We start from the raw sequence: 25,513 nt of genomic DNA, 5'->3' as shown, positions 1-25,513 counted from the left end.
ATTTTCTCTTTCTAATTCTTGCTACTGAGATGGGTTAGAGTTATATAGAAATGCTGACAAATTATGTGGGTTTATTTTGTATCCTGCAACTTTGCTAAAGTTGTTGATTATTTCCACTAGCTTTTTATTTGATTCTCTAGGATTCTTTAAGTAGACCATCATGTCATCCACAAAGAGTGATAGCTTGGTCTCCTCATTGTCAATTTTAATACCTTCAATTTCTTTTTCTACTCTAATTGCTACTGCTGTTTCTAGTACAATGTTAAATAATAGAGGTGATAAAGGGCATTCTTGTTTCACTCCTGATCTAATTGGGAAAGCATCTAGTTTATCCCCATTGCTGATTATGTTTGCTGATGTTTTTAGATTTATACTATTTTTTAATTTTAGGAAATACACTTCTATTCCTATACTTTCTAGTGTTTTCAATAAGAATGTGTGTTTCATTTTGCTATAGCTTTTTTCTTCATCTATTGAGATAATCATGTGATTTTTGTTGGTTTGCTTGTTGATACGGAATGGTTTTCCTCCTATTGAATCATCCTTGCATTCCAGGTATAAATCCCACATGATCATGGTGAATAATACTCCTAATCAATTTCTGGAGTCTTTTTGCTAGGATTCTATTCAAGATTTTTGCATCTATGTTCATTAAGGAGATTGGTCTATATTTTTTTTTTTCACGTGCCGGGCTTTGGCATCAGTACTATATTTGTGTCATTAAAGGAATTTGATAGGATTCCTTCTTTGCTTTTTATGTCAAATAGTTTGTATCATATTAGGATTAGTTGTTCTTTGAATGCTTCATAGAATTCACTTGTGAATCCATCAGGCCTGGGGATTTTTTCATAGGGATTTCTTTGATAGCTTGTTCAATTTCTTTTTCTGATATAGAATTATTTAAGAATTCTATTTCATCTTCTATTAATCTAGGCAATTTATATTTTTGTAAATAGTCATCCATATCACCCAAGTTACTATATTATTGCCATACAATAGGACAAAATAGTTTTTAATGATTGCCTTAATTTCCTCTTTATTAGAGGTGAGGTCTCCCTTTTGATCTTTAATACTGTTAATTTACTTTTCTTCTTTCCTTTTTTATTAGATTTACCAGTATATTGTCTATTCTGTTTGTGTTTTTTCAAAATACCAGCTTCTAGTCTTATTTATTATTAATTATTAATTCCATAGTTCTTTCACTTACAATTTTATTAATTTTCCCTTAATTTTTAAGATCTCTAATTTAGTTTTCATCTAGGGGTTATTAATTTGTTCACTTATAAGTTTTTTGACTTGCATGTCGAATTCATTGACCTCTGCCCTTCCTAATTTGTTAATATATGAACTCAAGGATATAAATTTCCCCCCGTGTACTGTTTTGGCTGCATCCCATTGATTTTGAAAGGATGTCTCATCATTGTCATTTTCTTCAATGAAATTATTAATTGTAAAAATGCTTTGAATTCAAATGACTTTATATAGGATAGTTTTTTTGAGAAATGTGACATATTTAGAAATACATGGCAATATATAGATTAAGTAATTCATCAGTAAATACTAACACTATATACAATACTAGATTGTATATATTCAAAGTTTAGAATGAAATGGACAATAATTTTACAACATGGGAAGTGTGATAAATATCCATTCCAATATATATTTATCTTATGAAAGGGTTGTAAAAGTGTGTTGTGCTTTTATACACACACACACACACACACACACACATTAATTAGGATTTTTTAAAGGATAGTTTGCAATGGATTCTTAAGTGAAACATGCTATTCAATAATCATTTGTTATTTCATCTACAAGAAAGGAGGCAAAATTAAACCATATAATTAAATTAGAAATAAAAACAAAGCAGTATCAATGAAAGTTTTCTGAATACTTCTGTCTTCTTTCTTATGAAAATAGGATGTTACATTGCTTACCTGACATTATTGCTTTGTGGATCAAGTGAGATAATATAAATACAATTCTTTGTAGTTTTTTAAGTGATGTTAAAAGTCAAACTGTTATTATAAGCAGTGATCCTAAGAGGGAATTGTCTTTGAAAGAGGAAATAACATTCACTGAATTTATTTATTATACACACAATGTAATTTTGTGTATAATAAATATTGCATGATTGCAACTCCTGCCTTCTTTATATCAGTTGAGACCCAAAAGGTCTTACTCCATCCTTTAATTCTGACCTTGTGAGTATCAACCTGCCTCATGTGTGTTTCTTGAAGACAACATATGGTAGGGTTTATGGATTCTAATACATTCTGCTATTCATCTACATTTTATGGGTGAGTTCATTCCATTCATGTTCAAAGTTAAATTGTCACTTCTGGATTCCCTGGCATTTTGATATACTCCCCTAATTCTGACCTTTCTTCTTTGGCTATAACCTTTTAGAACAGTGATTAACTTTAGATCAGGCCCCCTATTCTCCTCCCTTGATATGCTTCCCTTTCTAGCCCCTCCTTTTTTGTTCCCTTCCCTTCCCCCCTCTCCTTCCCTCCCTTTTTATACTCCCTTCCCTCTCCCTCTCCTTAATTTCCCCTTTTCTCTTACCCTGTTGTATAAGATAGAATTCAAGATCCCAATAGATCTTGATGTTCTTCCCTCTCAGAGTTTATTTCACTGAGAGTAAGGTTTAAGTAATACCAATTAGCACTCTCTTCCTCTCATTCTTATAGGAGAATTCTTCTCCTCCCCTTCCCATGTGTATCTTTATGTGAGAAAGATTATTCTATTTATTTTTTTTCTATTTATTGAAGTATATCTTAGTACCATTGATTTCTGCCCTCCCTTTTTCTTTCTTCCCCCCCTTTCTCCATATCATCTTGATGCCCCATGCTTTCCCTATGTGTGATTCTTCTAACTATTCTAATGATGCATACAATTTTTGAGAGTTACACATTACATTTTCCCCACATATTAATATATATATATATATAATTTGATATAAATGTAGTTCTTATAGAAGAGATTTTGAATAAAATAAAAAGATAACATTTTTCTCCTTTTCCCTTTCCTTCATATTTACCTTTTCATGTTTCTCTTGCTCTTTGTGTTTGGATGTCAAACTTTCCACTGAGTTCTGGTCTTTTCTTTGCACATACTTGGAAATCTTCAATTTTGTTGAATGCCCATACTTTCCTCTGGAACTATATGGTCAGTTTTGATGGGTAGCTTATTCTTGTTTGGAGACCCATTTCTCTTGCCTTTCTGAATATCATGGTCCATGCTTTGTGGTCTCTTAGCATGTTCACTGCTAAGTCATGTATGATCCTTATGGGGGCTCCTCTATATCTGAAGTTCCTCTTATTGGCTTCTTGTAAGATTTTTTTCTTAGCTTGGAAGCTCTTGAATTTGGTGGTTACATTCCTGGGGGTTGTCTTTTAGGGATTTAGTATAGAGGGTGTTCTATGAACCCTTTCTATTTCTATTTTTGCCCCCTCGCTCGAGAATATTAGAACTATTTTCCTTGATGATTTCTTATAGTATGGCATCAAGATTTTTGTTTATCTCTGTTTTTTTGGGTAGACCAATGATTCTCCAGTTGTCTCTCTTTCCTCTGTTTTCCTGGTCTGTCACCTTGTCAGTGAGATATTTTATGTTTTCTTCTAATTTATTATTTTTTTTACTTTGCTTTATTAATTCTTGCTATTTCTCAAGATCATTGTCTTCCAGTTGCTTGATTCTGGTCTTTAAAGACTGGTTTTGCTTTTCAGTTTGTTCTGCCCTTCTGTTTGTGGCCTCCAGTTCTTTCTCCAATTGTGAGGTCTTGTCTGTCAGGCTGCTGACCTCTTTCTGATTTTTTTTCCTATTTTTCTTGCCAGAAGGTTTCCATCTTTTGGATAAGATCCATTTTGTGTTCTTCCAGAACTTTTGGATAATTTCCATTTTGGGTGGCATGTTTTGATTTTGCTTGAATTTCATCCTCTTTCTCTTCTGTCCCCTGTGTTTTCCCTCCATAAAAGTTATTAATAGTTACTTTTTTCCTTTTCTTTTTGGAGGGTTGTTCTTGGGCAGTGTGAGCCATCCCTTTGGTGAATTTCCCTTTCCTTTTTGATCAGAGGTCTGAGTGATCTGGGATAGTTTTCTGTGTATTTAAGTTGCCTCAGACTAGTTCTTTCCAGCCTCCACAGTTTGTTAGCTCGTCTGCCCCTGTGGTCTTCTCTCCTGTGTGCAGGACTCTCCAGTAAAACTGCTCTGCGGGGTAGATCACAGGTACTCTCTGTCAGTTTCCAAGGACCCTGGCATGACCCCTCACCCTCACTACAGTGAGGAGAGGAGCTTTGGCCTCAGGCAGTTTCTATAGTTTCTCGAGACTCCACACTGTTCGCAGTTTGCAAGGGCCCCCATGGACTGTGCGCTCTCCAGTGTGCAGAGTTCTCAGTGAAACCACCCTTAGAGGTATTTCCCTAGCAGTCCTCCTTAGATCCCAAAGACCTTGGTGTGACCCCCCCCCCAGACAGAGACGTTCCTCATTCACTCACTGTCCCTGGTGAGCACTCTCTGTCCCTACTCTGGTTCCATGGGGGAGGAGAGAGGGGGAAGAAGGGCAGTTCAGTTCACGTTTTTGTGCAAGTTTTTCCTCCTTCTTATAGTGTGGAAATGTTCACTCCCCACATACCTTCATTACTGTGGCATACTGGAGAGTCCCTCCATTCTTGCAAGGATGCTTTTTATGCTCTTTTGAGGTAGTCTATTTCATTCAGTGCCAGGGATAAGAAGTGATTCACATCTAGATTGTAGCCATGTTTACCCAGAAGTCCAAAGGGGAGTATTTTAATTGAGTAGGACAGAAAATTACTTTTAAAAAATAAAATTAAGGTGTGAGAAAAATGACTGCACTGGGAAGAGGGAAGGGAGAGATATGGAATATATTATCTAATAAAAAAGAGTCACAAAAGAGCTAATACAGTGGAGAGGAAGATGGAAAGTGGCAATCAATGTCTGAACCTTGATTTCATCAGAATTGGCACAAAGATGGAATAAAAAAGATACTCAGCTCTACACACACACACACACACACACACACACACACACACACACACACACATATATATATATATATATATACATACATATGCCATATATATGTGCCAAATGGTATAACATTCAAATATATAAGTCTATCTTACCTCACAGATAAATAAAAAGTTAAAGGGATAAAAGAATGGAAGGGGTTGATAGAAAGGAGAATTATTTGAGGAAGATGGTGATCAGAAGTAAAACATTTTTGAAGAAAGCCAGGATGAAAGGGGATAAAAATGAAATCTAAATAGGGTGGAAGGAAATACACAATAATCATAATTCTAAATGGTAATAACATTAACTCACCCATAAAATGGAAGCAGATAGCAGAATGCATTAAACCAGAATCCAACATTATGTTTTCAAAAACAAAAAAACAAACAAATTTTAAAAAAAACCCATATACACACATTTGAAGCACCAAGACCCCCAAAGAGTAAAGATAGAGGACTGAAGTAGAATGTATTATGCTCCAGAAAAGAAAAATCAATCTAATTTAAATAAATTATGTATTGTAAAAAGGTACTATATGCAATGAAGTAATATCAGTACTGAACATATATGCACCAAATGGTATAGCATTCAAAATATTAAAGAAGTTAAATTAGTGATAGGAGGAAATATGCATTATCCTTTTAAATTTCTTTCCATATGACTGAAATTGATGTTTCATTACAAAAGTTATTTACACTGTATGGTAATGTCTTGCAAAATAAATCACCTAGACAACAGAAAAAGTACATTGTTAATGTATATAAAAAAACTATATAATATTTATGTAATACATGTTCATGAATATTGACTCTGTAATGTTTTCAAGTTTTCTCCAAAAGAGAAACAAAATGCTCAAGATGAATAGAAACTACATAGATAGACAGACAGACAAATATGTAGGTAATGGATAAATAATATCAAGGGCCAAATATGTACAGATTCTATGATAATGTATTTACATTTTGTATTGAATGATGTTGACTTCAGAGAGGAGACAGAGCTTATTAATGTACATGAAGTGAAAATTGTCATCTGAGAAAGTAAAAGCACTGTCTTGATTACTGCAGAATATATATATATATATGTATGTATATGTATATGTATATGTGTGTGTGTATACAAAATAGATTTGTCTCTAACAACACATTTATTAAAGTCTTCGCTTTTGATCCCTGACTACTGGAGGGATCAGGTTGGTCACCTGGGCCCTCACTCAAGGAAATTGTCTAAAGCCCTGGTGTTTGAAAAAAAGGGACCAGTAGTTAACCTGTGATTTAATCTGGAAAGCATTTTTAGCTCTGATGTTTTTTGGCTTCCATGACTTTATACCTTTTGTATGGGGTAAAAATTATTTAAAAGTTTGGTCCCCAGGGATTTAATTACTAGAGAGAGAGAGAGAGAGAGAGAGAGAGAGAGAGAGAGAGAGAGAGAGAGAGAGAGAGAGAGAGAGATGTTCTGGCCTGGTCTGGTTTGAACCAGGCAAGAACTCAGAGATCCCAGCAAAGGGCGGGGGGGGGGTGCAGAGGATTAAATTTATCTAATAGAACAAAATGTCAAGAATGTGAAAGGAATGAATGAAACAATGTAAAAGAAGGTGGCCTACCTACATCAGATCTCAAATTATGTAGCGAAGTGATAAACATAATAATATGGTACTGACCAAAATGTAGAGTGGTAGATCACTAGAATAAACCAGGAACACAATATATAATAATTAAAGAACATAGCAAGTTAGTGTTGGATAAATTCAAAGATCCAAACTTTTGGGACAGAATACACTGTTTCACAAAATCTACTGGGAAAACCAGAAAATGGTATGATAGAAACTGGGCATAGAACAATACAATATATCATATCATGTACCAAGATAAGAACAAAATGGACACAAGATGTAAACATAAAATGTGATACCTTAAGAAAATTAGGGCTGCATAGAATAGTTTACTTGTCAGATCTATGGAGAAGGGAAGAATTTATGACCAAACAGGAGATAGAGAACATTATAAGATGTAAAATGGATAATTTTGATCGTATCAAATAAAGTATAATTATTGCCCTTCAGCATCCATTTACTTTCACAGATTGACATGGGAAAGAAGCATAACAATATTGTAATTATAACAAATCTATAGCAATTTAAAGTTTCCAAAGCTTTATATAATTAATTCATTTACTTCTCCCAATAACTGTAATAGGTAATATTCCTTTTTACAGAAGAGAGAACTAAATCTGAGAAGTCAAGGCTCTTTTTCAGGGATTCATACTATTGCTAAATGTCAATGTCAGGACTCAAATTTATGTCTTCCTGACTCAATGTTCAGCATAGTTTCTGCTATCAGTAGTTACCTCCTATCTGGAGGTCCTTCTTAGTGTGAGCCATTTTAAATCAATTAATAATAAACATTGCCATACATAATGTTGAAAGCACCTAGCACCTGTTGGCCGCATTTTGCTTTTAATTTCTTAAATTTTCATTCAGGTACTGGTTTCCTCATATCCAAGAGAACTGGAGCCTTTAACTGTATATTAGGAAAACATAGAGACAAGTTACATAACCATCTCTAATTAGATTGAAATCATATTCCCCATTTTCTGTCTGTGACTTTTTATTCACTTTGTTTTCTTTTGACTGGGGAATCAGATTCAGCATGGAACAATATTTTCTCCTAAAGGTGGCATAGATTTCCTTCCTTTGTTAGAATGCCTGGAACAGTTATCTCTCAGTTGACAAGGCAATCTTCACAATGGCCAACACTAATCACACCATCACTGTGGAATCCAGCAATAACCAGGGGGTAGGGTAGTGCTTAATATCTTTAGCTGTTGTTTTCAAGGGTGAGATTTTGCTTTCTCACCTTCTTGTTAAAAGGTAAAATGAATTCAGCAGTTTGACTTCAATTGAGAAAATGCATTCTGACAAAGCGCTGGACGTCTGTTGGAAAAAGGATGCATCCTGTCAAATCCTGTGAGCCAAAATGTTGACAAACTGAATCTTGTCAAACCAACAGCTACATCCTTTCCCACCAAATTGCCCTCAATGTTTGGGTCATGCAAGAATTGAGTTTTGGAAAGACAAATGAATCATTAATACAAATTTAGTTGGCTATATCCTAGTATTCTGAAAATAAACACTACAATGAAATAATGGAGGAATTTTGACATGCCTTAGCAATTTGTAACAATCATAATTTGGCATATGGCAACAACTGAGATAAGCTATATTACAAGAGAAAGAGTGCTGTATTTGGAACCTATGGACTTGATTATTTCTGTGACTGTTAAGTAAATCACACACACTGTGGATTGGTTTTCAGTTAAATGAAAGGGAAACTAAATAACCTCTGAGGTCCTTTCCTATTATAGATTTAAAATTTTATTAATTAACTGAAAAAAGTTTGAGAACAATCTAATTGAAAGAAAATCACTTTCCCAGAAGAGAAAGCACATTCTCTTCTCTTCAAAAATGGAATACTGCATGCATGAATATCATATTCACAGGTATCAGGTGATCAGTTAGTCCTATCCTATTTCTGAAATTGAGATAAGGATGAAGAAAATCTTTTGAAATTTTGAGAAGAAAAACCAATTTCTGTAAGAGTTACATTAAATTATTTGTCTTACTGCAGAAAGTGTGACCAGTAGCCACCTTTGATTACTGAAGAAAATTGTTGCTTTGATGAACATAAATTAATTTTTATGTAAAAACTAATTAAATTTTCAATTTGAGGGCTTTGTTAACCCTGGATAGGAAATTGACCTAGACTGCCTTTATTTTTAATCTAATTGAATGTAAGAATAGCTTCCAACAATTAAAAAATAAATTAGTCTTGAATTCTCTCCTTCCTCTTCCCACCCCCCCCAAGTTGAGATGCTAAGCAATCTGGTATAGATTTTACTTTATAATCTCTTAAAACATTGTTCAACAACATTCTTTTGTGGAAGGATATTTTAACAAAAACAAAAAAAAATTAAGAAAGTTAAAAACGTTTGCTTTGCTCTGGATTCAGACTCCTTTCAGTTCTTTCTCTAGATGTAGATGATGGCATTTTTTACTTTATCATGAGTCTTTTGGGATTGCTTTGGATCACCATGTTACTCTGAAGAGCTAAGTTATCCATAGTTGTTCATTGTTTAGTATTCTTGTCAATGTGTACAATGTTCTCTTGTTTCTGCTTACTTCCCTATGCTTCAGTTCATGTATTTCCATATTTTTCTGAGCTTCTCTTGTTCATTATTCCTTATAAAATGATATTTCATTAAATAAATATATACATATGTAAGTAATATAGATCATGTATCATAACTTACTCAACTATTCCCCAATTGATGGCTATCCCCTCACTTTCAAATTCTTTGCCACTACAAAAAAGAGTTGCTTTAAATATTTTCGTACAGATGTGTCCTTCTTTTTGTTTTTTATCTCTTTGGGATTTAAACCTAGTAGTGGCATTATTGGGTCAAAGGATATGTGTTATTTTATAGTCTTTAGGCATATGTCCAAATTGTTGTCCAAAATGATTAAATCAGTGTATAACTCCCCTTGTCTCAATTTCCCCACATCCCCTCCAAGTTTTGTCATTTTCCATTTTTGCATTTTTGTCATAATAGTCAATCTAATATGTGTAGGATTATACCTTAGAGTTATTTTAATTTGCATTTCTCTAGTTTATAGTGTTTTAGAGAATTTTTGAATTGGCTTTGGAAAGTCTTATTTACTTTGTTTAAGTTCATGTTTATATCCTTTGAGTATTTACCGATTGGGAAATGATTTGTACTCATATATTTGACACATTTCTCTTATGTATGTGAGAAATGGATGCCTTTCCTAGAGAGACTTGTAATAATTTTTGCACCATTATGATTATTGTTATTACCTTTCATCATATTTCCCCCTGTTTAGTTTCTGATCATTACATCCCCAAATTTACCCTTTCTTTCTATCAAACCCAATCTCATTCAATCTCCTCCTTTTCTTTCCTTTAGAGGAAGATAGACTTCTATACTAATTTGATTGTATATGGTCTTCCCTCACTGACCCAATACTGATGATAATAAGGTTCACAGGCTTCCTTCCCCTTCCTCACCCATCTTCCCATTCACTGAAAAAAGCTCTTTTAAGACTGTTTTTGAGACGATTTTCCCAATTCTATTTTTCTCTTTCCTCTTCTACCACTACATTCCTTTCTCACACCTTTTATTTGTTTTTATTATCACCCCATCATATTCAATTTATGTCCTTGCCCACTATTTATATACACTCCTCATTATCCTAAAAATGGTAAAATTCTTAGGAGTTACAAGAATCATTTTCCCATGTAAACAGTTTAACCTTTTTGAATGTCTTTTGATTTCTCTTTCCTGTTTAATTTTTTGTTATTCTCTGGCTTCTTGTATGTGAGAGTCAAATTTCTATTCAGCTCCAGGTTCTTTTCTTTAGGAATGTTTGAAAGTCATACATTTAATTAAATATCCATTTTTGACCCTAAAGGTTTATGCTCAGTTTTGCTGGGTGATTCTTAGTTGGAATTCTACCTTTTAATGCTCTTTAGAATATTATCTTCCAGGCCTTCAAATAATTTAATGTAGAAGCCACTAAATTTGTACTGTTCTTATTGTGGCACCATAATATTTGAGTTGTTTCGTTTTAGTTGCTTGCAATATTATCTCCTTGACTTTCAAGTTCTAGAATTTGTTCATAATATTCCTGGCAGTTATCCTTTGGGGATATCTCTCAGAAGGTAATTGGTAGGTTTTTCCATTTCTATTTTACCCTCTTATTCTAGCATATCTGGACTGTTTTCTTTGATAATTTCTTGAATGCTGATGTCTAAGTTAATTTTTACATCATGATTATCAGATAGATTAATAATTCTTGTTAAATGATTTCTCTTAGATTTATTTTGAAGGTCAATAATTTTTTTTCAATTGAAACATTATTTTATTTGGTCATTTTCAAACAATATTCCTTGGAAACAAAGATCCTTTTTTTTTTCCTCCCCCTGTCCCACCTCCCCTCCCCTAGTCAATGCACGATTCCACTGGGTATCAATTATGTAATTGATTCAAACCCATTTCCATGCTGTTGGTATTTGTATTAGAGTGTTCATTTAGAGTCTCTACTCATTCATGACCCTTCCACCCCTGTAGTCAAGTAGTTGCTTATCTTCGGTGTTTTTACTCCCACCATTTGTCCTTTGCTTGTGGATTGTGATTTTTTCTCCTGGATACCTGCAAAATGTTCAGGGATGTTGTATTGACACTAATGGAGAAGTCCATTATGTTCTCTTGTACCACAGTGTATCAGTTTCTGTGTACAATGTTTACCAGGTTCTGCTCATCTCGCTCTGCATCACTTCCTAGAGGTTGATCCAGTCACCATGGAATTCCTCCACTTTATTCTTCCTTTTAGCACAATAGTATTCCATCACCAACATATATCACAATTTGTTCAGCCATACCCCAATTGAAGGGCATCTCCTCATATTCCAATTTTTGGCCACCACAAAAACCGCAACTATTAATATTCTTGTACAAGTCCTTTTCCTTATTATCTCCTTGGGGTACAAATACAGGAGTGCTATGGCTGGATCAAAGGGCTGACAGTTTTTTATCGCCCTTTGGGATTAGTTCCAAATTACACTCCAGAATGGTTGGATCAATTCACAACTCCACCAGCAATGAATTAATGTCCTGACTTTGCCACATCCCCTCCAGCATTCATTACATTCTTTTGCTGTCATGTTAGCCAATCTGCTAGGTGTGAGGTGATACCTCAGAGTTGTTTTGATTTGCATCTCTCTGATTATAAGAGATTTAAAGTACTTTTTCATGTGCCTATTAATAGTTTTGATTTCTTTGGGTGAAAATTGCCTGTTCATATCCCTTACCCATTTATCAATTGGAGAATGACTTGATATTTTGTACAACTGGTTTAGCTCTTTATAAATTTGAGTAATTAGTGCTTTGTCAGAGGATTTTGTTAAAAAATTGTTTTCCAATTTGTTGCTTCCCTTCTCAATTTGGTTACATTGGTTTTGTTTGTACAAAACCTTTTTAATTTGATGTAATCAAAATTGTTTATTTTACATTTGTTTATTTACATGTTGTTTATTTACATTAAAGTGACTCTTTATATGTCTTGCTTGGGTTTAAAGTCTTTCCCTTCCCACAGGTCTGACATGTATATTATTCTGTGTTCACCTAATTTACTTATAGTTTACTTCTTTATGTTCAAATCATTCACCCATTCTGAGTTTATCTTGGAGTAGGGTATGAGGTGTTGATCCAAACCTAATCTCTCCCACACTGTCTTCCAGTTTTCCCAGCAGTTTCTGAAATATAGTTGGTTTTTGTCCAAGAAGCTGGGCTCTTTGGGTTTGTCATATACTGTCTTTCTGGGGTCACTTACCCCAAGTCTATTCCACTGATCCTCCTTTCTAGCTTTTAGTCAGTACCAAATTGTTTTGATGACCACTGTTTTATAATAGAGTTTGAGATCTGGGACTGCAAGGCCAATTTCCTTTCTGTTTTTTTTTTCATTATTTCCCTGGATATCCTTGACCCTTTGTTCTTCCAAATGAAAGTTGTTATGGTTTTTTCTAAGCCAGTAAAAAAAATATTTTGGAAGTTCCATGGGTATAGCACTAAATAGATAAAAAAGTTTGGGTAGGATGGTCATTTTATTATATTGGCTCATCCTACCCATGAGCAGTTAATATTTTTCCAATTTCTCAAGTTTAGTTTTAGTTGAGTGGAGAGTGTTTTGTAGTTGTGTTCATATAGATCCTGTGTTTGTCTTACAAGATAGATTCCTAGGTATTTTATTTTATCTAAGGTGATTTTGAATGTGATTTCTCTTTCTAATTCTTTCTGCTGAGCTGTGTTGGAATTATAGAGAAATGCTGATGACTTATGCGAGTTTATTTTGTAAACTGCAAATTTGCTAAAGTTGTTGATTATTTTGACTAGCTTTTTGGTTGAATCTCTAAGATTCTTGAGATAGACTATCATATCATCCTCAAAGAGCGATTGCTTGGTATCTTCCTTGCCTATTTTGATGCCTTCAATTTCTTTTTCTTCTCTAATTGCTACTGCTAGTGTTTCTAGTACAATGTTAAATAATGGAGGTGATAATGGGCATTCTTGTTTCACTCCTGGTCTTATTTGGAATGCATCTAGTTTATCCCCATTTCAGATGATGTTAGTTGATGATTTTAGATATATACTGTTTATTTTTTTTAGGGAACAACCCTTGTATTCCTATCCTTTCTAGTGTTTTTAATAGGAATGGGTGTTTTATTAAATCAAAGGCTTTTTCTTCATCTATTGAGAAAATCATGTGATTTTTATTTGTTTGTCTGTTGATATGGTCAGTTATGTGGATGGTTTTCCTAATATTGAACCAGCCCTGCATTCCTGGTATAAATCCTACTTGATCGTAGTAAATGATCCTCCTGATCACTTCCTGGAGTCTTTTTGCTAGTATTCTGTTTACGATTTTTGCATCTGTATTCATTAGGGAGATTGGTCTATAGTTTTCTTTCTCTGTTTTTGACCTGCCTGGCTTTGGAATAAGTACCATGTTTGTGTTATGAAAGAAATTTGGTACAACTCCCTCTTTGCTTATTATGTCAAATTGTTTGTATAGTATTGGGATTAGCTGGTCTGTGAATGTTTGATAGAATTCACTGGTGAATCCATCAGGCTCTGGGGACTTTTTCTTAGGGAGTTCTCTGATGGCCTGTTGGATTTCTTTTTCTGATATGGGATTATATAAGAATTCTATTTCTTCTGTTAGTCTAGGCAATTTATATATTTTTGTAAATATTGATCCATATCACCTAGGTTGGTATATTTATTGCCATATAGTTGGGCAAAGTAGTTTTTAATCATTGCCTTAATTTCCTCTTCATTGAAGGTAAGGTCCCCCTTTTCATCTTTGATGCAGTTAATTTATGTTTCTTCTTTCCTTTTTTAAATTAGATTTACCAGTACTTTGTCTATTTTGTCTATTTTTTTCAAAATGTCAGCTTCTAGAATTGTTTATTAGTTTAATAGTTCTATCACTTTCGATTTTATTAATTTCTCCCTTACTTTTTAGGATCTCTAGGTTTTTCTAGGTTAGATCTTTAGGTTTTCTTCTGGGGGGTTTTAATTTTTTTGCTTTCAAGTTTTTTGATTTGCATTTCCAATTCATTGATCTCTGCCCTTCGTAATTTGTTAATATATGCACTCAGGGATATGAATTTACCTCTGATTACTGAATTGGCTGCATCCCATAAGGTTTGAAAGCATGTCTCACCATTGTCATTTTCTTTGATTAAATTATTTGTTCTCTAACTAACCAATTTTGGAGTATCATGTTATTTGATTTCAAATTAATTTTTGATTTGGTTTTCCATGTACTTTTACTGATCATTATTTTTATTGCCTTTTGATCTGAAAAGGCTGCATTTATTATTTTTGTTTTTCTGCATTTGTATGCAATGTTTCTGTGACCTACTATGTGGTCAATCTTTGTGAATGTGCCATGTGGTGCTGAGAAGAAGGTGTATTCATATTTTCCCCTATATTTTTCTCCATATGTCTATTAACTCTAATTTTTCTAAGATTTCATTCACATCTTTTACCTCTTTCTTATTTATTTTTTGATTTGATTTATCTAAATTTGATAGTGGTTGATTCAGGTCTCCCACTAATATGGTTTTACTGTCTATTTCCTCCTTCAATTCTCCTAGTTTTTTCATTAGAAATTTGGATGCTATTCCATTTGGTGCATACATATTGATTAGTGATAATTCCTCACTGTCTTACTCCCTTTTAACAGAATATATTTACCTTCCCTATCCGTTTTGATCTGGTCTGTTTTTGCTTTGGCTTTGTCAGATATCATGATTGAAACTCCTGCCTTCTTTCTATTTTGAGGCCCAGTTGAGGCCCAGAATGTCTTACTACATCCTTTAATTCTGACCTTGTGTGTATCAACCCACCTCATATGTGTTACTTGAAGACAACATATGGTAGGGTTTTGAATTCTAATCCATTCTGCTATTCATCTACGTTTTATGGGTGAGTTCATTCCATTCACATTCAAAGTTATGATTGTCACTTGTGGATTCCCTGGCATTTTGTTATCCTCCCCTAATTCTGACCTTTCTTCTTAAGCTATAACCTTTTAAACCAGTGATTTACTTACAGGGATTACTGTCCCCCTAGTCCTTTCCCTTGAAATGCTTCCTTTCTAGCCCCTCCCTTTTTCTTTCCTTCCCCTCCCCCCTCTCCTTCCCTCCCTTTTTATATTCCCTCCCCGAACCCCTTCTCTCTTACCCTGTTGGATAAGATAAAGTTCAAGATCCCAATGGATCTAGATGTTCTAAGCTCTCAGAGTTGATTTCACTGACAGTAAGGTTTAAGTAATACCAATTAGCAATTTCTTCCTCTCCTCCCTATAGGAAATTTCTTCCCCATCCCCTTCCCATATGTATCTTTGTGTGAGAAAGATTATTCTATTTAGTTTTTTTTTTTTAATTTCTAGGAGTATAACTTCAAACCATCAATGATTCACCCCCTCTCTTTTTCTTTCTATCACCCCCCTTTCTCCATATTGTCTTAATGCCCCAATCATTCCCTATGCATGATTCTTCTAACTACTCTAATGTTGCATACAATTTTTGAGAGTTACATATTACATTTTCCCCACATATTAATATATATCATTTGATATAAATGTAGTCCTAATTGAAGAGAGTTTGAATAAAAGAAAAAGTAACATTTTTCTCCTTTCCCCTTTCCTTCATATTTACCTTTTCAAGTTTTCCTTGCTCTTTGTGTTTGGATGTCGAACTTTACACGGAGCTCTGGTTTTTTCTTTACAAAAACTTGGTAATCTTCTATTTTGTTGAATGCCCATACTTTCCCCTGGAAGTATATAGTCAGTTTTGATGGATAGCTGATTCTTGGTTGCAGACCCAGCTCTCTTGCCTTTCTGAAAATTATGTTCCATGCCTTATGGTTGTTCAGAGTGGAAATTGCAAGGTCTTCTGTGACCCTGATTGGCATTCCTTTATATCTAAATTGTCTTTTTCTGGCTTCTTGTAAGATTTTTTCTTTTGCTTCAAAGCTTTGGAATTTGGTCATTACATTCCTGGGAGTTGTCTTTTGGGGATTTAGTGTAGAGGATATTCTGTGAACTCTTTCAATGCCTGTATTGCCCCCTTGTTCTAGAATCTCTGGGCAGTTTTCTTTGATGATATCTTGTATTATGATGTGGAGATTACTATTTATTTCTGGCTTTTCTGGTAGGCCATTTATTCTCAGATTGTCTCTCCTTCCTCTGTTTTCCAGGTCTGTCACCTTGTCATCACCTTGTCAGTGAGATATATTGTGTTATCTTTTAATTTCTTAGTCTTTTGGCTTTCCTTTATTAATTCTTGCTCTTTTGCAAGATCATTGTCTTCCAGTTGCCTGATTCTGACCTTTAAAGCCTTGTTTTCCTTTTCAGTTTGGTCTATCCTTGTATTTGAGGCTTCAAGCTGTTTCTGTAGTTGCATTTTTTTTTTGCTTCAGATTGCTGAGTTCCTTTTTCATTATTTTACATTTTTCCTGCCAGAAGGCTTCCATCTTTTTGATAATTTCCAATTTAAATTCTTCAAGAGCTTCTGGACAATTTCCATTTCTTTTGGAAGGTATTGGAGCATTTGTTTGCACTTCCTCTTCTGCTATTTCCTCTGTTTTTTTGTGTGTGTGTTTTCCCTCCATAAAATGTATTCAAAGTCACCCCCTTCTTCTTAATTTTCTTGGTGTTGGGGTGTTGGGGTTCTTGGGGTACAATTTTCCATCTCTATGTTTAGTTTGTTTTTTTCTTCCTCCCCTTTCCAGCCAGAAATCTGAATGAGTAGTACTTGCTCTCAGTATAAGGGTCTAATCGTCAAGGCTTTAGTCTCAGGCTAATTCTAGATTCTCTGCATTTGTGCTGTCTTCCTGGGGAGGCCCAGGGACTGCCTTCCCCTGCCTGCTGGTGTTTTTGGAGTTGGTACTCTCAGTTGAAAGTCTTTGGTGGTCTTAGCTAATTCCCAAGACCTGTAGGTACCCCTTGCTCACCTCAGGGAGTCCCTTCGCACTTGGTGATTATTGTTCGCTAGCTCTGGGCTCCCAAGATCTGTGTTCCCCTAGCCCGCCTGCCGGGGTTTTGGGTGTTAGTACTCTCAGGAGAATTACCTTATCTTATTCAGGTCCCTAGACCTGGGGCTGCCCGTTATTCAGTCCTGGGGTGTCCCTCCCTCACTTGTTGATTCTTGCCAGTGCTGACTTTAACTCTGGCTCTGGCTGTTTGTTGACAGAGGGGAGGGTGGGTCAGGTTTTCATTCCCTTGTATTGTGGAGATGCCGGAATCCCACCTACCTTCAGAGCTTTGCCTTGTTGTGGGGTCTTTCTGTTCTTATGAGGATGGTTGTTTTTTTATTTTGGGAGGATCTTTTGAGGTCATCTGTGTTGTTGGGTCTGAGGAGAGGAAGCAAGCCGCGTCTACTCTGCAGCCATGCTTACCTGGAAGTTGTCAATAATTTTTAAAATAAAATAATTCAGGTTATTTTCTTTTTATAAAATTTTGTTTGATTGTTCTTGGATGTCTCATAGCTTCCACTAGCCAAATTCTAATTTTGAAATCATAATTTTCTTTAGCAAACATTTGTACCTCATTTTCCTTTCAGCCAATTCTACTTTTTTTAAAAAGTTCTTTCCCTCAGTGAATTTTTCTACCACTTTTTCCATGTGACCAATTCATCTTTTTAAGGAGTTATCTTCAGTGCATTTTTGTATATCCTTTTACCCCCATTAAGCCAATTCTCCTTTATAAAAAGTTCACTTTAGTGGATTTTTGCACCTATTTTGCAAATTGGTTTATTCTGTTTTTAACATATTAATTTATTCAGTACTTTTTGTGCATCCTTTACCAAGCTGTTGACTCTTTTTTCATGATTCCCTGTATCATTCTCATGTCTTTTCCTAATTTATTCTATATGTCTTATTTGATTTTTAAAATCATTTTTATATTCTACACAGACATTTTGTGGCTTAACACAAATTCATACATTTCTGAGTCTTTAGATGTAGCAGAATTAATTTTGTTGTCTTCTGACTTTGTGTTTTGGATTTCTCTGTCACCAAAATAACTTTTTTGATTTCTTTTTTTTTTTGTAGTTTACTCATTTTCCAATCTTTTTCTTTTAATTAATTTAAAAATTGTTACACATGCACACTCTGTTCCTGTCATGACGAGAGCACTGCTCCAATCTTCAGTTCTTTATGCAAATGTCTTCAGAGCAAGCCCTATGAATCTATAGGTTCTCTCTTCTTTCAAGGTGGTATGATATAAGGAGTGGTGTATTTAATACTCTCCTAAATTGTGTTCTGTTCTATGAGTAACCACAAGCACTTTCTGTCACTTTAGAATTGTGACCTCTTCACTGAGGTTTCAAGCACTAGTATGTGCTACTAATCCTATTCACCCTGATATTAGGACTCAGGATAGCTACCTGGATCTGCATATGGGCAATTTGACAAGAGTCTTTTACCATGAGCCAAAAAAGGGACACCAGTAATCATTACCATCTGTGGTTGAGAGCTTCTAAAGCCTTCACCTATTAATTCAGCCACTCTCAATTCAAGTTGTAGTGGTGGTGTCTGTCTTGGGATGCTGCTTTGTGCTCCATTTCTACCTTAGAAAAATAGATATTTTGTGTTGGCCTTCTAAGTTGTTTTGGGCTGAAATATATATTTCACCCTATCTTTGTGTGTGTGTGTGTGTGTGTGTGTGTGTGTGTGTGTGTGTGTGTGTGTGTGTGTGTGTGTTTTTCTGGTCCAGGATTCATTTTGAAGCATTATATCAGAGTTTTTGGAGGGAGTTTGATAGAGATCAGGCAGGGCATTATAATTTCTCTGCCATATTAGCTCACCAGAATCACCCTGAGTGCCTTAAAGAAGCACAAGAGAGACTCCTGAGGTGCTAAAGAAACAGAAAGAAGAAGAGTTCAGCATTGGGCCCCTATACATGTTCACACAGTTATTGAAGGAAAAATATCCAGTTTCTTAACAACTGACACAATAAAAAGACATTTTTGGTCTGAGTGAAGGTATTCAAGAATCATTGTAATATCATGTTGAATAACATGAAGGAGATATGGTTGAAGGTGCCTCAAAATGGCAAAAGTAAGAAGTAAAAGCCAGTAAACAAAGATTCATGATTCCAAGATGTTCCTGAGTGGTGATACAATCATCAAGGTCCTCAGGAATCCACTAATTGCTAACAAGAAATATAGCTGAAATCTTTATTCTCACCCTGAGCCTTGACTCAGTTTAGTTAGGCAGACAAGGTATCCCTTTATTTAATTTAGTTTAATTTATTTAGAATTATTATTTTGAAAACTGATTCATAGACAAAAGCATTATCAGATATACGTAGGTATCACATTTCATAAAAAGGTCAAGACTTCCTGCTTTAGAGAATGGTATTTAAGCATAATCAATAATCAATACACATTTGTTAAACAACTTCTAGACACTGTCATGATAGGTTCTCTTCTTACCCTATTTGGAGAGGAGAATATCTTTTGCTGCAATGGAATTGAACTTAGGTTTCAGATTTGAAATTTTAAGTAATTACTGGAAAAAAACATAACAATTGGATAAAAAGACATACACACACATAACTAGATATTCTGCCTCAAAGTCCTGTCAGTTTTGAATGATGACTATACATCTCTGAGCTAAGCAATCATTTGGGATGTCAGTAGAAATGATAAAAACAGCTCCATGGACAATATTTGACCTATGATACCTCAATTTGTAAAAAAAAAAACCTTGGATGCTCACTTTGACAATTTTTGCTACTATATTTTGTATTAATGTAATTAATCAGACTGATGGCAATTATGGGTATCATTGGCAGCATTATTCATATATTCCTGAGGGAGGATATCACTACCAAGTGGATTTTTAACACAAACAGAATAAATTGAAGGAAAAAATAATTAAGCCCCTATCTTTTTTGAACTCCCATAATAATACTAGAAGACAACAAAAATACAAATTACCTAAACTAACAGAGATAGAATTAGTCTACCTAAACAACCCCATATGAGAAAAAGAAATTGAACAAACCATCAAAGAACTCTGTAAGGAAAACTCTCCAGTTCCAGTTGGAGTCACAAATGAATTCTATCAAACATTCAAAGAAAAACTAATCCCAATATTATAGAAACTATTTGGCATAAGCAAAGAAAGAGTTCTACCAAATTCATTTTACAACACAAATATGGTACTGATTCCAAAGTCAGGCAGGTCAAAGACAGAGAAAGAAAACTAGAGACCTATCTCCTTAATGAATATGCAAAAATCTTAAATAGGATAGTAGCAAAAAGACTCCAGCAAGTGATCAGAGAATTATTCATTATTACCAGGTAGGATTCATACCAGGAATGCAAGGATGGTTCAATATTAGGAAAAGCATGCACATAATTGACCATATTAACAAGCAAAGTGACAAAAATCACATGGATGCAGAAAAAACCTTTGACAAAATGCAACACTCATTCCTCTTGAAAACACTAGAAAGCAAAGGAATAGAAGGGCCTTTCCTAAAAATAATAAGCAGTATATATCTAAAACAATCAGCAAACATCATCTGCAATGGGGATAAACTAGAAGCATTCCCAATAAGTTCAGGAGTGAGACAAGATGCCCATTATCACCTCTATCATTTCACATTGTACTAGAAACCCTAGCAGTAGCAATTAGAGAAGAAAAAGCAATTTAAGGTATTAAAATACATAATGAGGAGATCAAGCTATCACTCTTTGCACATGATATATGATGGTCTACTTCAAGAATACTAGGGAATCAACTCAAAAGCTAGTGGAAATAATCAACAACTTTAGCAAAGTTTCAGGATACAAAATAAACCCACATAAGTCATCAGCATTTCTCTAAAACATCTCAGCAACAAGAATTAGAAAGAGAAAATCCATTTAAAATCACCCTAGACAATATAAAATACTTAGGAATCTATCTGCCGAGACAAACACAGGAACTATATGAACACAACTACAATACACTCTCCACACAATTAAAAATAATCTAAACATTTAGAAAAACACTGATTTCTCATGGGTAGGACGAGCTAACATAATAAAAATGACAATCCTACCCAAGTTAACTTACTTATTTAGTGCCATACCCATTCAACTACCAAATTTTTTTTTACTGAAGTGGAAAAAAAAAAAAACATAACAAAGTTCATTTGGAAGAACAAAAGATCAAGGTTATCCAGGGAAATCATGAAATGAAAAATGTGCAGGAAGGAGGCCTTGCATTCTCAGATCTCAAACTATACTATAAAACAGTGGTTATCACAATAATTTGGTACTGGCTATGAGACAGAAAGGAGGATCAGTGGAACAGACTTGGGGTAAGTGACCTCAGCAAGACAGTCTATGATAAATACAAAAACCCCAGATTTGGGGACAAAAATCTACTATCTTATAAAAACTGCTGGGAAAATTGGAAGACAGTATGGGTGAGATTAGGTTTGGATAAACATCTCACACCCTACACCAAGATAAACTCACAATGGGTGAATGACTTCAATATAAAGAAGGAAAATATAAGTAAATTGGGTAAACATCAAATAGTATAGCTGTCAGATCTTTGGGAAAGGAAGGATTTTAAAACCAAGCAAGAGTTTGAAAAAATCACAAAATGTAAAATCAACAATTTTGATTATATCAAATTAAAAAGGTTTTGTACAAACAAAACTGATGCAACCAAAATTAGAAGGGAAGCAACAAATTGGGAAACAATCTTCATAACAAAAACCTCTGACAAAAGTCTAATTAATCAAATTTATAAAGAGCTAAATCAATTGCACAAAAAAAAATTCAAGCAATTATCCAATTGATAATGGGTAATGGACATGAATAGGCAATTTTCAGTTAAAGAAATAAAAATTATTTATAAGCACATGAAAAAGTGTTCTAAATCTCTTATCAGAGAAATGCAAATCAAAAGAACTCTGAGAACCTCACACCTAGCATATTGGCTAACATGACAGCAAAGGAAATTAATAAATACTTGAGGGCATGTGGCAAAGTTGGAACATTAATGCACTGCTGGTGAAATTGTGAATTGATCCAAACATTCTGGAGTGTAATTTGGAAATATGTCCAAAGAGAGCTAAAAGATTATTTGCCCTTTGATCCATCCATAGAACTGCTGGGTTTGTACTCCAAAGAGATAATAAGAAAAAAGACTTATACAAGAATATTCATAGCTGCACTCTTTGTGCTGGCAAAATATTGGAAAATGAGGGGATGCCCTTCAAATGGTGAATGGCTGAAACAATTGTGGAATATGTTTTTAATGGAATTACTATTGTGTTCAAAGGAATAATAAACTTGAGGAATTCCATGGGAGCTGTAATGACCTCCAGGAATTGATACAAAGTGAAAGGAGCAGCACCAGGAAAACATTGTACACAGAGACTGATATACTGTGGTACAATTGAATGTAATAAACTTCTCCATTAGTGGCAATGCAGTGATCCTGAACAACTTGGAGTTATCTATGTGAAAGAACACTATCCACATTCAGAGGAAAAACTGTGGTAATAAAAACGCAGAAGAAAAACAACTGCTTGATTATATGGGTTGAGGGGATATGATTGCAGATGAAGACTGAATGAACATCCTAATGCAAACACCAACAACATAGAAATAGTTTTGATCAAGGACACATGTACTACTCAGTGGAATTGCATGTCACCTATGGGAAGGGTGGGGGGAGGGAAAGAAGGGAAAAATATGATTCTTGTAACCAAGGAATAATGTTCTAAATTGATTAAATAAATGACTTACAATGAAAAAAAAGAAAACTTGAAGATGTTCTTTCTTCCCTTCATCACCCTCCCTCCCAGATCTTGCTGAATAACAACCAAAAACTATAGAGAAAACACAGTCCTTACAATTGCTTAAACTTTAACTGGCTACTCTGTGTTTAGATTTTCAATTTTCTTTCCTTTACTTTCCTGCCAGTTTTGAAGAGATTGTTCATATGTCTCACAATATGCTGAGCCAGAGATGATCAGCCAAGTCTTGACTTCTTTGAGAGCTTAAACCTCTTAAACCCAATGCTCTTTCCAGCTGGCAGGTCAGCAACATTAAGCAGACACTGTAAATTTCTGCTTAGTTAAGTTTCTACAACTACAGTTGTTCCTTTTCTTAGCAAGAAATGGGAAGCATAGATGCCCCTTGAACAATACTATGCATTTTCCTCTTATCCTGAAGGATATAATCAGTTTAAAAGTACAGCCTTTATTTTTTCTTTTAATTTTCAATGTCAGATTTTTTTTTTCTAACAAAAACAAAACAAATAATATACAGATGCTGACATCAATTAGATACCTTTACTCATCCTTAAAATCAAACTTCTGGTAAAACTTCCCACTCTAATATAAATAATCTGTAAAACAACTCTTCATTATCTTATTATGAAGCAATTAACTTTTAGGAGGATCTTACAGATGTACAAGGCAATAATCATTTGTTTGTTTATTTTATTTTACTCACTTGATTTTCTAAGCTATAATTCAGACACTATCATTTGAGGCTAACACTCTATTACAAATGTTTTCCTCTTTTTTGTAATATAGGGTTTCAGGAATCAATTACTTTAACTTATTATTATCATTTTTAGAATAGCATCACTAAATATTTAAATTTATTATGATGATTATTTTGGTTCAGAGTTGTGATTGTAGTGGTGAAAGTAATACTACATTGAAACAGGACTGGGAAGGATTTGAGAAGTCTCTTTACCAATGAAGATGTGTTTCTTATAAATAGTGTTTTCTGAAACACTCAGGACTGACTTGTTCAGGGTAATACAATTAATATGTTAATAATAAAGGGCTTGGACCTATGTCTTCTTAACTATGAGTTCAACTCTTCATCGACTTTATCACAAGGCCTTTCTGCTTCAACATAAAGTAAATGAAACACTTGGAGGAGAGGTATCACTTCAGTGAATTTCACTAAAAAGTATTAGATACTTTAGATAATATGAAATCTGGTAAAGCAATATTCAAATAAATATTTTGCAACCAACTCTATAAAAATAGTATGTACAAAACACTTAAATTTAATTGAATCTACTTTAACATTTTCCCCTACCTCAATTTCTCAAGTTTAGATAATTAAAAAAAAATTCAAGCTCTAATTTATAATGATTTCTGATTTCCAAGCTACAATGTTAATAGTTAAAATTGAATAACTGGCTCCCATGAAACAATTTGAGCTCCATTCCATTCATTCTGACTCTAGTTGCATAGGTAATACAGAATGTTTCACTTCATTGATATTACAGTATAAATGAAGAATCAGTCAATAATAGATTCATCCCTTGACCACAGGGCTTGCTGATTTAGAGTAAACTTTCATTAAAATAATACATGCAACATGTAATGAAACTGAGGGACTTTGCCTTTGGCCCTTGGACTTTATTTTCATTGATTTATTTAATTTGTTCTTTCTCAAATGTTATTGATAATTAACCCTAAACTTAAGACTTTTTATTTGCCTCCAACTCTTTGTTTTCACAAGCCATAGAGTACAGAGTATATTTCCTAGAATTTATGCACAAGGTGATACTAAAATAATGCAGCTGAATTTCAGATGAAAATTGCTCAATGTGAATTTTAATTTTACTCCACCCTGCTTAGTCTTTAGAATTCTAGCAACCAAGAATGTATACACCCCCACTTAAGGATTAACTGTGAGGAGAATGGCCTATGACTAACATATTCTAGCAAGTGACAAGTTAAGAAAACTGACAGACCCCCTGGGCTGTCCTAAGCCAAGCTTAAGCTACCATTGATGATATATGTGAGACTCAGGAAGGGATGTAAAGAACTATCTATGTATTTCTTGTCACTTCCTCCCTCCAGGCTCTATCTCTTGGGGACATTGTGCTCACTGGTGAGGTAGGTTCTTGCAGTTCAGCACTGGGAGCTCATGGAGGTGTTCTTGGCATGCCTGTGGGTTTTTGTTCTGTAGCGTGGTTTAGGTGAGGGATCTTCCCTGAGCGAGTCTGGTTAGTGGTTAGACTTATTCCTCCTTTCCTTTATCTCCTGAAAGCACTATCATCCAAGGAGACTCCTCATCTTGGAGGAGGCCTTGTGGCTGGAAGCTGAGTTAGATTAAATCTTGGAGGAGGCCTCATGGCTGAGGTCTCTAAACTTCCTTTAGCTTAGGCTAGGCTGGAGAAATCTTATACCCTTTTGTCTCTCTCTTCTTCTTAATTTCTTCCCACTATTGTAATTAAACCACCATAAAAATCCCAAACTGACTTGAGTATTTTAATGGGATTGAATTTAAATCCCTGGTGACCACTAAAATAATATATTCAGTCAAGAAACCTAATTTTTACC

General features: G+C 34.5%; 1 pseudogene; it reads left to right on the top strand.

The window, feature by feature from the left end:
- The first annotated feature begins 7,781 nt into the window (after window positions 1–7,781).
- LOC100618310 (small nuclear ribonucleoprotein Sm D2-like) lies at window positions 7,782–20,245 on the top strand (annotated as a pseudogene).
- Window positions 20,246–25,513: the final 5,268 nt, after the last annotated feature.

The sequence above is a fragment of the Monodelphis domestica genome, chromosome 2 (assembly GCF_027887165.1).
Source record: "Monodelphis domestica isolate mMonDom1 chromosome 2, mMonDom1.pri, whole genome shotgun sequence".
In the NCBI taxonomy this organism is placed as follows: Eukaryota; Metazoa; Chordata; class Mammalia; order Didelphimorphia; family Didelphidae; genus Monodelphis; species Monodelphis domestica.
The sequence above is the reverse complement of the archived record's forward strand: the minus strand, read 5'-3'. Positions and strand labels throughout refer to the sequence as shown.